The following is an 11,782-nucleotide window of genomic DNA, read 5'->3' as shown; positions in this document are numbered from 1 at the left end:
AATTGACACAAAAAGGCGTATAGGACCTGCTCTTTCCTCAAATCAGAAGCGATATCTGCATCTATCGGCACAGTGGTTGACACAGAGCGTGTCTGCTGTGAAACCGAATGTCGTTTTAGCACCAAAGCGGAAGCGACGAAAACGACATGTATTAAATTGCATACCAACCAGCGAGTTTAAATGAGCACGAAAGAAGACGAAGAAAAGGCACTTTCGTAATGTGACCCCTTCGCTTAATTGCAGCATACCTGTCAACTTTGTCTCTAACGCTTATTGTAGATTGCCAATAACCTAATATCGATATGCACGGACCGTGGTATGAAGACCAGCATGTGGTTGAGTATGGGGAAGTAGAGACTGGAACAGGGCAACGTATGGCCTGCGGCTGAGGTACCCCAATCATCGACAAAAAATAAAATAAAATGTAATAAAATGTATAAATGTAATAAAATTAAATAAGTGCTAAGCGCTTTTCAGTACATTATTTATTTCTCGATGAAGTTGAACCAATGCGTCTCACACACGCCGGGGCCGCATGTGGCATGCAGTCAGCTGTTCTGTGGCACGGCTTCTTTGCCACTAAACGAAGCTACCCTCCCCGCAAAACGTTGAAGAATTGGGAATGAGACCAGGCTTTCAGGCATTGTTATTACTCTTGCTCACCGTAGTGCTACCCCAGTCCTTGTTAGGAAGCACACACACATACACACACACACACACTTGATCACTTCTTGTAGCTCAGGAACTTCCAGTTGAAGATTGACCGAACGCCAGTGAAACACATGTTTATAAATGCGGTAAAAAGCTCACGGTGCACCCAACAGTGTAAAATATAACAAAAGCATCCATGTTTTGGAGTCTATAGGACTGTTGCGCTAAAGTTTGAGGAGGGCGACTGGAGCGCCACTCTGACCCCTACCGTCGGAATGCTGCGACACGCGGCCGCTCTCGCCCCGTATGCATAACTGATAGCAACGGGTAGGACGCGTCAAAGAGTGCGCCGTTTTTTTTTGTTTTTTTTTTCCGAAATCGAACTTTACTCGAATGGAACAGAACTCTACTAAGAATCGCAAACTGCTGTTGTGTCGTACGCACAGCATCAAGAAGATGGCTACGGCAAAAACTTGCCCGTCCAAGAAAAGTCCCCGGAAAAGATGTCCCCGAAAGAAATGTTCCCGACTGGCAGCGCTATTCCGGCTGCCGGCGATATGCAGGCGGCTGTATTACCTTTTGTACTCCAGAACTAGCTAATTCTTAAAATATGAAGCCCTGAAATAATTATTCCTGACTGCTGCCGCCGTTTACCGGTTTCAGTCATATAGACTTACATTGCGGCTACGTAATATCCAGGTATAATTATTGCAGTAGACAAATATCGGCATCCGTTCCAATGAAATAGAACACAAAAACTTTGACCAGACATACTTTTCGTTTTCTTGTATTTGCTTAGCAGTTTTCTGCTTTTTATATTAAAAGTCGACTGTGCAGCCGATGCTTCGGATAATTGTCGCTGTGTGACAGTAAGATCTCGAGTCTAGGGACGACGAAAACAGACACACACAGAGACAGGGTTTGGAGACATCTGTATGTGTCTGTTTTCGTCGTCCCTAGTCTCTGGGTCTTGTCGTACTATCATGAATTACAATCACCAGCTCACTTGTTTTTAACAATTCTTTCACTGGGTCGTCGCCACCAGAAACTCCATATACACATATACAAGGAAAAAATATAGCCGGAGCTCTTTGGAGCTCTTACAAACATATACATATACAATATACAGCCTCGTGTATATGTGCGCAACCTTTGTTTCCGTACGCATTAAGAGAAAGTTAGAAGTCTGTTTGAACGAGGCGGACATATGATAGCTGATTCCAAATCTAAATAGTCGCGAAGTTCGCTCAGAGGTCCCAGGAAAGAGCAACTATTTGGGTGTTGAACCACAAAACAGTTTGTGTTTCTTTTAGATGTCCTGTTAATATTGTTCAACTATCTTCAATTATAACCGCAGGCGTTTTGTTAAGTTCCCATTGAATTCGATGAGCACCCTGCACTTTGCCACGTTCTTATTAAGCCTGATTTTTCTCAGAATGAAATTTATACTTTGGCACCCCCAATGCACCAGAGAAGCACACTAAACACCCTAACAAACAGCGTCATTCGCGGCATACACGCGTTCTGCATATGTACATCGTGCCGCGCATTGTACACATGTTTCAGCGACTTTTTTAGAAATAATTTGTCGATCCTTTTGACTTTTTTCTATCCGGAAAACAGATGATAAACGATAACGCCACACCAAGTTAGCCAACGTAGACTGAGTGTCGTCTGCTAGGGAGCGGCCGTGTGCTGAAAAAGGTCGCCACTAGCGGCGCTGACACACAAGGTTTGCTGCGCCACCTGGCCCAGCGCAACAGGCCTATGCGGACTCGCTCATCGGAATGAAGCTGCATGTGGCTATCCGTTCCTATTTATGTATTACGGGTGCCTATAACAACCGGGTAGCGTTCCTGGATGTTTGTTCATAACGTTATCAGTTCTTTTTTTTTAACTTGTTATAGGAACCTTTGGCCAATCTCAGGGGAACTTTGCCGACACTCATTTGGTATGTCTTCGGAAAACCCAGGGACATTAGACAGCACCTCCGGTGTTAGGATTCGGACCCACCACTTCTCAGTCTTCAGCACGACCTTGGCTACCACGAACGAACGCGTCGCCTTAACCCGCCCGCCGTGCCTCTGGGCACAACACATTCCTAAGCTAGGATCTGATAAACTTCGATGTATGCTACAACTCGCTAAAGTCGAATCACGCTGCATTTGAATGAGGAGATCTCATTATCGGGACACGATTTCTTTGTTTTCTTTCCCAAAGAGGCTGATCTAACTTTGTACCTTTGTACGCAATTTATTTTTGAAGCGCCTAACATTTTCCACGTCATGACCCAAAGGTTGAGTATAACAACCCACGATCGAGGCATCTCGTACATACTGCAGCCATACGTGTAAGGGAGGAATGTGACTTTCGTAGAAATACTTCTAACCCAAGCAGCACAATGTATTGAAAGCCGAGTGCAATAGGGGTGGACGGGTAGGTGGAAGACTTTGAACAGGCCGGCGAAAATAAAGAACATTGATAAGACACATACCGTCCACCCCTATTGCGCTCGACTTTCAGTACATTGTGCTGCTTGGGAACCGTTCGATCAGATCACGGAATTTTTTTGTTTGCAGGTACGCTGCGTGTCATGCAGAGATAACGCACGGAGGACTGCTTTGCAGATCGGGCTGGTTCAGACAGCTCATCTTCTGGTTATTTTTGGTTTCGTGACTGATCCTCCTTTCTACTCTCTTTTAAATACCCCCGGAAAATGAAATCTGTGGCTTTAACGAACATTTTGTATTTATTCCGAAAGGGAACTGTCCCTTGAACAAGAACGAACAGCGGCTAAAAAACCTCCTGTTCTAGTGATGGCTTGACAAAGCAATGATTTGCAACAAAAAAGAGAAGAAAAGAAAAATGAAGAAGAAAAATCGTCCGTCGTTATGTAACACTGAAGCCTCTCAGATAAAGGTTTAGGTTCCTTTGTCATTCATCAATGTCTCCGTCGTTATGTAACACCGAAGCCTCTCAGATAAAGGTTTAGGTTCCTTTGTCATTCATCAATGTCTCAGATGATTCATCAAATGTGTGCATCATCTGAGATGATGCACCCGTTTGTTGCATGTTGATCATGAATACCCCATATATGATGTGCACTCCTTTCCTAATCCGGCAGAGCAGAACAAACAGAAGAAAGCCTCCCCCACCAAAGAAAGAAAAAAAGACAAGCAAAAGAAAGAAAAAAAAACGACAAGGAAAACGCATGTACTCTTTATGGCTACGTTGCCTCCTAATAGATGTACCTTTGAATGACTACGTCCTTTTTGTATTCGAGCGCGGTATGCGACTTCCGAAAAAGCCCTCATACTATGTGGAAACTACATACGTCTAAACTATCCAAGAATGAAGTATTCTGCCGTCTAGACGCAACCTGTTCTAAGATGATGTTCTTTTCATATAGAGACTTACCAGTTCAGCAGCCAAGGCGAAATAAGTATAACGGGAAGTAAGAAAAATGGAATCAGGAGACGTCGCCTCGTTACAGAGAATAATACGCTACGAGAACGAAGCACAGAAACATTGCACACAGTCATGACTGCACCTGCACTGCCACTATTGTACCGGAAATATGATAGGACATGCAGACGGGACGCACGTTGTATGCATCGCACCTGTTGACCTGGAAAAGCGAGAGGGAAAAGTGAATACGCGCAAAAGCTTGGTAAGCCTCTTCGTAAAGCACCATCACTGTTCTTGCGGAACCTTTGTGGCTCCCCTTGAGGGTGAGCCGTGATTGTTCCGGCCGACTCCAGTTCGTTACAGGTCGGATTTGCTCGTAACAACAATCACGTTATGATGCTTCTGAATTGCTGCTAGGGCCCGGGATCCTCGATTAATACGCATACATTATGAAACTGCAACTGTAAGGCAATCATTGTTTTCTTCACTGCAACATTAATCAGCAAGCTTTCCTCAGAGACAAATTTCAGTGTTTTCAAGCATGTGACACGAATATTCTGTATTCAAGAGCGGTGATATGAGACTGGGCCACATAAACATACAACAATAACTATGTCTAATGTATGTTCAAGAAAGTGTTAATAGAATATATAGCACTTGCAGCACCACAGGACGTAGCAGAGTTTTGGTTTTGGCTCTGTTCTATTCCGAAGTCTTATGAAATTGATCTTCCTGACCTCGAGGCGCGCAAGAAATTTATTAGGCTCTGTCTCTATCATGAAATCTTTTGTACCAGTTTAGTGAGACCCAATTTTTTTGTTGCCAGCTGTACATATATCCCAGCGACTGGATCACCCCTTTAAACCTGAACCTTTCTCATGTAACACCACACATTTTTCTCGCTCATTTTTTCCTCGCAGCACCATATTGCATGCTCGATGCGTGCATAATATCTTCCCTTGCCTCTTAGTCACCACTCATGATATAACTGCTTTCAAACGTCAACTTTTGCATTTTCTCCAGATTTAAGTTACTGTTTATGCACATTATTTCACATATATCCACTATACCTAACTGTAAGTATACGTATACGTGGTCAACTTCCTTTTTTTGTGTGTGTCTAGCAGTAAATATCATGTTTATCTTGTTTCTTGTTTAGCAGCCTGCTTAGCAGTGTAATGTATACGCCTTCATCTTGTTTGTTGCTTATCTTGTTCTTGTTCTGTAACTCCCTTCCTCATGTAATGCACCACTGGGGTAATTTGAAATATACACATAAATAAATAAATGCAGTCATCAAATTTCGTGTTCAGCGTACTGCAGCCAGACTTGTGCAGGTTACCAAAAAACAGGAACTAAATACCGTTACCCGTTACTTCAGAAAAAAGAAACTAAATACGTTACTTGTTACCAACATACAAAAGTAACGAGTTCTCGTTACTCACAGGCAACGAGTTAACAAACATGCTGTCACTTGCCTTCAAGTCAGAGTCAAGTATTAATGAGAAATTGCACTTGACAAGAAGCTGATACTCGAAATTTACATCAGTGATCTTCGTTCTCTTTCGTGTGAAGACATCTGCTGCAGAAGTGGGGGTGATAGGAGGTTATGAAAACACAAGAACAGACACCGATTTTCGTGCCACCGATCACCAACAGTTCCCAAAAACAGACGAGGGGCTGTGTCATAATTTAGGGCGCTCAGAAGCTTAGCAAAGACCAGAAAAGGCTAGAAGTCGAAACGCGTTTTTTGTAGCCATAGCACAATAGACGAGTCCAGAAAATCCCAGAGTGCTTAGCGTCACTTTGAACGGTGGGAGTTTACTAATACGAAAGAAACGGGTGGGCTCCACTCTGTTTCGATTTCTCCCCTACCGGTCCATTGTCTACGACGTGTCAAGGTCAGCGAAAGCGAAATGTGAAGGATTATCATTCTTTCCCCCCCTCAGCAAGCGCCCAGGATGCAATGCGTGCGCAAAGAGCACTGGGATTTTCTGAACTCGTCTATTGGTGCCCATTCTTGGGAAGAAGGAGTGATGGTCGGAGATTACAGAAACAAGAGAAACGACAAGGGCTTTCGTTTAAGATGATTCAGAACCTCAACAACACATCCAGCGAGGGACTGCAATAATACTTTGAGTCACAAGTGGTCGTGGGTCACGTAGGTCCACGCATTGCGCCACGTGGAGTACCGAAATGTGCTCCACCGCGCTGAAGAAAAGGAACGAGAACGAGTAACGTGAGTAACGAGTTACCAATTTTTGTAACAGATTACGTTACTATTACCATTTTTTAAAAAGTAACTGAATCGTTACCTCGTTACCAAAAAAAAGTAACTGTTACCAAGTAACGAGTTACTTGTAACGAGTTAGGCACAACTCTGAGTGCAACAACACGCAATGTCTCCATACCTCGATAGTATCCACACAACAGCCACAAGACACTATGCACTTTATGATCAGTCCTATCACACTGCCAAATGTCTATGGAAATTAGACAGGCTGCGAAGAGATGATACCAGGAAGAGATACTGGGATGGTTGATATCATGCCAGTGGATAACGCGCCTGAATTTCTCCATATGGGCTCGCAACGAACATCTAGCATGTTGTTGCTCTTACTGTATAGTATCGGGGGCGCTTACAGTGTATCACAGGAGATGACACTCATAATAAGCACCAGTACTGCTTATACTTTGTTGTTGAAGATGCACATTGACATTCGGCCATCCGCGCGATCTCTCCTCCCTTGGATTGGTATATGGATTTTGTCCAGTGGCATGTCGATGTCACTCTCTTTGACCACACTTTGACGGTTGCCATGCAGAGTTCGCGATTAAACAAACCTCCGTCTTCCAAACCCAACTGCCGCATTTCTTGGCCCCGGACAAGCGTTACGCCGTTTTCTTTACTGTCAGTGCATTTAAAACGCTAATTTTGCTGATTTTTTACCAGTTCGACTTCGCATTAGCGCAACATCACCTACCGCAACCACTCTTTAAACTGGCGACGTTGAACCGACGCTAAACCAGATCCTTCCCTGATTTAAAATACGCCCCATTCAAATACATGGGGCTTAAACCTCCGGTTTAAGTAGCTTGGGAGGATGATCGAAATGGAATATTCGAGCCACATATTCGTCCCATCGTGAAAAATCCCCCAGGCAGCACAAACCCTCGGGGAAAGAATGGGAACGCAACGGGGGCTTCGGCTCCTGAACGGGCGTGTGTGTGTGTAATGAAGGTTTTATGGCGCAAGGGCAGCTTCCTGAACGGGCGATAGTGCCCGACTGGTTCCCAGCGGTGTGGGAACGGAGGAGGTATACACCAGGGAAGGGAAACGGTATATTACCGAAATTGGAGATGATAACGATAACGGAAACACATACCACGGTCCTCCATTACCGGAAACAGAAACGGAAACGAATTTATCGTCCGGTAATGAATTCGCGTAATGGCTATTCCTGTTGTGCGATGACATTTGAGTGACTTCATTTTTTTTTTTTTTTCGTTTTGATCACTCCATTCCCTGTAATGCTCTAAATATTACACGAGAGCGCGCAATACTGGATCTCGAGGGTGCCTCCGTCGCTTACCTTGTCCCAGCCCTCATAACTCATGACACCAACACCATACTCCACCATAGCACGAGGAGGACGCATTACGGTTTTTAGTTACTTATTTGTATTTTTTTCATTTCACCGTGGCGATGGCTGTATTATTTACTACTGATAGTGTCCACTTATGAATGCGACATTGGATGAATGTTACGCCGGTCTTGATTTGCTGAACTCCAAGTGACTGAAGATATGTTCCTACATTATATATATATATATATATATATATATATATATATATATATATATATATATATATATATCTTGCCGTGACACCGAAGCAGCACTTGGGCAAAACAGGGCCCTGATACAGCCGGACAGGCTGTCATCCCGCAGCTCTGTAACAACCGTTCCATTACCGGAAACAGTAACGGAAACGTAACAGAAACGAAATTGAAAGGCCGGTATCAGAAACGGATAACGGAAACGAAAATATAGCACTATCGGAAATGGAAACGGTAACCAAAATACGCCCGTTATCCTTCCCTGGTATAGACCTTTGCAGCGGGGTCCTCGAACCGGGAAGCATACAGCGGAATATGGTAGTCGGGCATCGAGAGTAACAGGGCTTTACTCCTCTCTGGACTGTTGGATGTGCGCGGGTCCCACGAGACGGACGTTCGACTGTGCTTTATTGGCCTTTTTCCGGGCGTGTTTTCATGTTAGGGGATGCCGTATAATAACCCGTATTCAACCGGGCAGCATTGCGCTGTGTTCGGTTGTCTAAACAACCAAAAGAAAGGGAATGCCGCAAGGAAACAACCGTGTAGCGTCCACGGCGTCCTGCAGGAAGAGTGTGGCTGCAATACGTACTTGCTACATCGATTCCCTGCTGACCCGGATATTAGGCAGCGGTGGATAAGTGCTGTAAATCGCAAAGATTTTGTGCCAACGGCTTCCTCGCGTGTGTGCTCGCAACACTTCGTTGACGGGATAAAAACAGAAGAGAATTCTGTCCCAGTGCTGTCCCTTGGCTACGAAAGAAAGGTATGGACGCATTGTTGTACCGTCTACAGCTTATCACAGAATATGCTCATGGCAGGTGCTGAAAGGACGACGACGGATCGTTAGGCATGCCCCTGAACCGGCGAAGAAAAGGGTATGTTGCGTTCTTTCTCTAACTATTAGTTAATGGGCACGTTGTGGTTTCAGAGAACAGATGAGAAGTATCCGCCGCCGACGTCGTGCGCAAGTGACCCAAGTCCTCCTGCACTGTGTATTCAAGAGGACATGGCGTGCACCGAGTCCCAGAACGAAGCAACCGCGGAAAACGTAAAGATCGATGCTTCCGACTATCGCCCTAATCGGAGGAGCCGAGAGAACTGTGTTGGTCCTCATTCACTGTTATTTTCTTTTAGCAGGACAACATCCAGTCAAATACGGGACTCCATTTACTCTGTGCCGCCGCTGCAATGCAGGTAATAACATGCCTTATTTATTATGCATCATTTATTGCGTTGCGCACCGAAAGTTCAGAGTGAAACAGCTAGCTAGGCAGGATTTCCCTACTTGCTATGTTATACCGGCCATACTTTTACAGGGGGAGTACAGCAGTTCTTGAACAGCATAGTTCCTGAACAGCAATAGTGGGAGCCTGGTGCGGTGAAACAGCGATACCTAGAATTACAGGCAGTATGTCGAAAGCAATTGTCGCCCAGACACATGACATTTAGATATCGCTGAGCCGTTCATGCAGCTCGAAGGAGAAACAGTATTGCTTGGTGGCCATTTTGCGCCTAAATTTTGGAGGAACCAAACAGCCATTTGCTTTCAGAAAACTGCACCAGAAATTTGCGTGTTACCTGAGGCATTAGAGAAAACCTCTGCACCCACTTCTGCAATCAGTACACAATACAGACCACAGTACGCAAACATGGTGATGATGATTATGATTGGGAGTTTAATGGCGCATTGACAACAAAGATCAGTACGCAAGCATGGTAAGCGGAGCAACTACTGCATGAGTCCAGTGCACAAAATGCATCGTATGTAGCTACATAGGCCAATCAGTACCAATTCTGAAACGAGGCTGCCCCTCCCACCGCTCTATTTTAGGCGACACAGACAACAGCCGAAGCTGGTTTTGCTGTTCGGGAACCAGCGGATGCAGTATGTACAGCTCTCACATAATTGTTTACTGTACTGTTTACTGTACACAAACTGTGGGCTTGTTTTTTGCCTCCTTTCGTGCGCAGAAGCACACTTGCATGACATATTGCATTGAGTTATGCCAGGTGCAGCAGTTGATCACATCAGATAAAAATTTCACAGTGTCTTACAGGCAGGCTTATGTTCAAGGAGCTACAGGCAGGGTGTCGGAGCGAATCGAAAACCGGAACGGAAAACCGAAAAAAAAAAAACGCTATTTTGGTGCGAACCGGAACGGAATCGAAACCGTATACGTTTTTTTCGCTCAGGAGGGAAACCGAAAAATTTATTTAACGGTTTTCGGTCCAAGCAAAAACTTCGCCGGTTTGGACTACGACTTGGCGAATGGAACTGTCGTCGTGTGTTCTGAAGTCATGTCATGGATACTTTACGAGGGTTACGGTTATGGTGCAATGTATGCCGGTATACTATTACCCTTAGCCTTGCTTACACGTACGTATCCGCGCGTACGTATCCAGCCTTGGTACGTATCCGCGAGGCAAGCGCGTGCGAAGTGGCGCCTCTTTTGTGGACAGGACACGAAGAAAAGAAAACAGAGCCGTCGAGCGCGTTTGTGAGTAAAGGTATTCCTCGATTTGCGTCGTACTCGTGCGGTAGTGCTTGCTGGCGAGCAAGCAGCAACAGACATTCGGATGGGACTAGACCGCACCAATCTAGCAAGAAAGTACTTTACGTATGACATCACGACAAACAAGTCCGTTTGTATCATGCGCTTCAAGAAAAGAGAAAGCCTATTTGAACAGACAGACACCTACAGGAACCAGGAGCTACCAATTTCACAGCTGCCTATTAATATTAAATACGATGTATGCATATAAACGGCATATGGTATGCCGTGGCATAAACGGCATATGGTATATAAACGGCATATAAACGGTATATGTAAAAATATGGTATAAGGTATGCATATAAACGGGTTTACATTTTGCAGCATTGATTTTTTTTTCGGGAATGAATATGGCCACCAGAAGCGGAACCGGTTAAAACCGGTATGAACCGTTATTTTTTTGCTCCGGAGCATAACCGGTACCGGACCGTTTTTGATAGAACCGGAACGAAAACCGGAACGAAAAACGTCTCGGTTCGACACCCTGGCTACAGGCTCGTGGCTATTACAGGTACCTGCTTCTCACGATGTTGTGTTACATTTCGTCTTCGTTTGCAGGTGCCACATTGTGACCAGTCGACCCACTGGGAGCGAAACCTGTATGAAGATGATTGCTATGCGGAACTTCACCGGCCGTCATTTGTCAAGACTCTTTCTCCTAACGACATATTGTTCTACACGGGTGTGTCACATCAGGCAGTGTTCGAGAAGCTTGTGGAAGGTGTCTCATCGCTTGTTCAAAATCCAAGCATTGTGTCACGTGAGGACCAAGTGCTCATGTGCCTCATGCGGCTTCGTCTTGGACTCGTGTACGGACACCTGGTAATGATTTTTAACTGTCTGTTTCAAGTGTGGGGAACCACGTCACATAGATTATCTGGATCCTTCGTGAAATCATGAAACAAGTGGTTGTTTGGCTCCCAAGAAGCTGTATTCAAAATAGCATGCCACATTCCTTTGTTCAGAATGGATATTCTCGAACAACATGCATTCTGGATTGTACAGAAGTAACGTTGCTGCGTCCAAAGAAGCTTATGCCCAGAGCCCAAACCTACAGCAGCTACAAGTCGCACAACACAGTGAAGTTCATGGTGGCAATAGCTCCCAATGGCTTCATTATGTTTGTTTCAAAAGCGTATGGAGGGCGTGCCTCTGACAAATTTATTAGAGACACTGTGGCATCAGCGACTTCTTTCTACGTGGAGACGTAATCATGGCGGACAGAGGCTTCACTCTCGATCACGAGTTAGAAGTTCAAGGAATTCAACTCAACACCCCACCCTTCACAAAAGGCAGGTGCATGTTAATAGCAGTATGCAGCGCAGCTATCTAA

At 44.9% G+C, this 11,782-nt stretch overlaps 1 pseudogene; it reads left to right on the top strand.

Moving 5' to 3' along the window:
• The first annotated feature begins 4,228 nt into the window (after window positions 1-4,228).
• On the top strand, window positions 4,229-11,782 carry LOC135375551 (uncharacterized; annotated as a pseudogene).

This window comes from Ornithodoros turicata, unplaced genomic scaffold (assembly GCF_037126465.1).
Source record: "Ornithodoros turicata isolate Travis unplaced genomic scaffold, ASM3712646v1 ctg00000887.1, whole genome shotgun sequence".
NCBI classification, from domain to species: domain Eukaryota; kingdom Metazoa; phylum Arthropoda; class Arachnida; order Ixodida; family Argasidae; genus Ornithodoros; species Ornithodoros turicata.
This window is presented reverse-complemented; position numbering and strand designations above follow the sequence as displayed.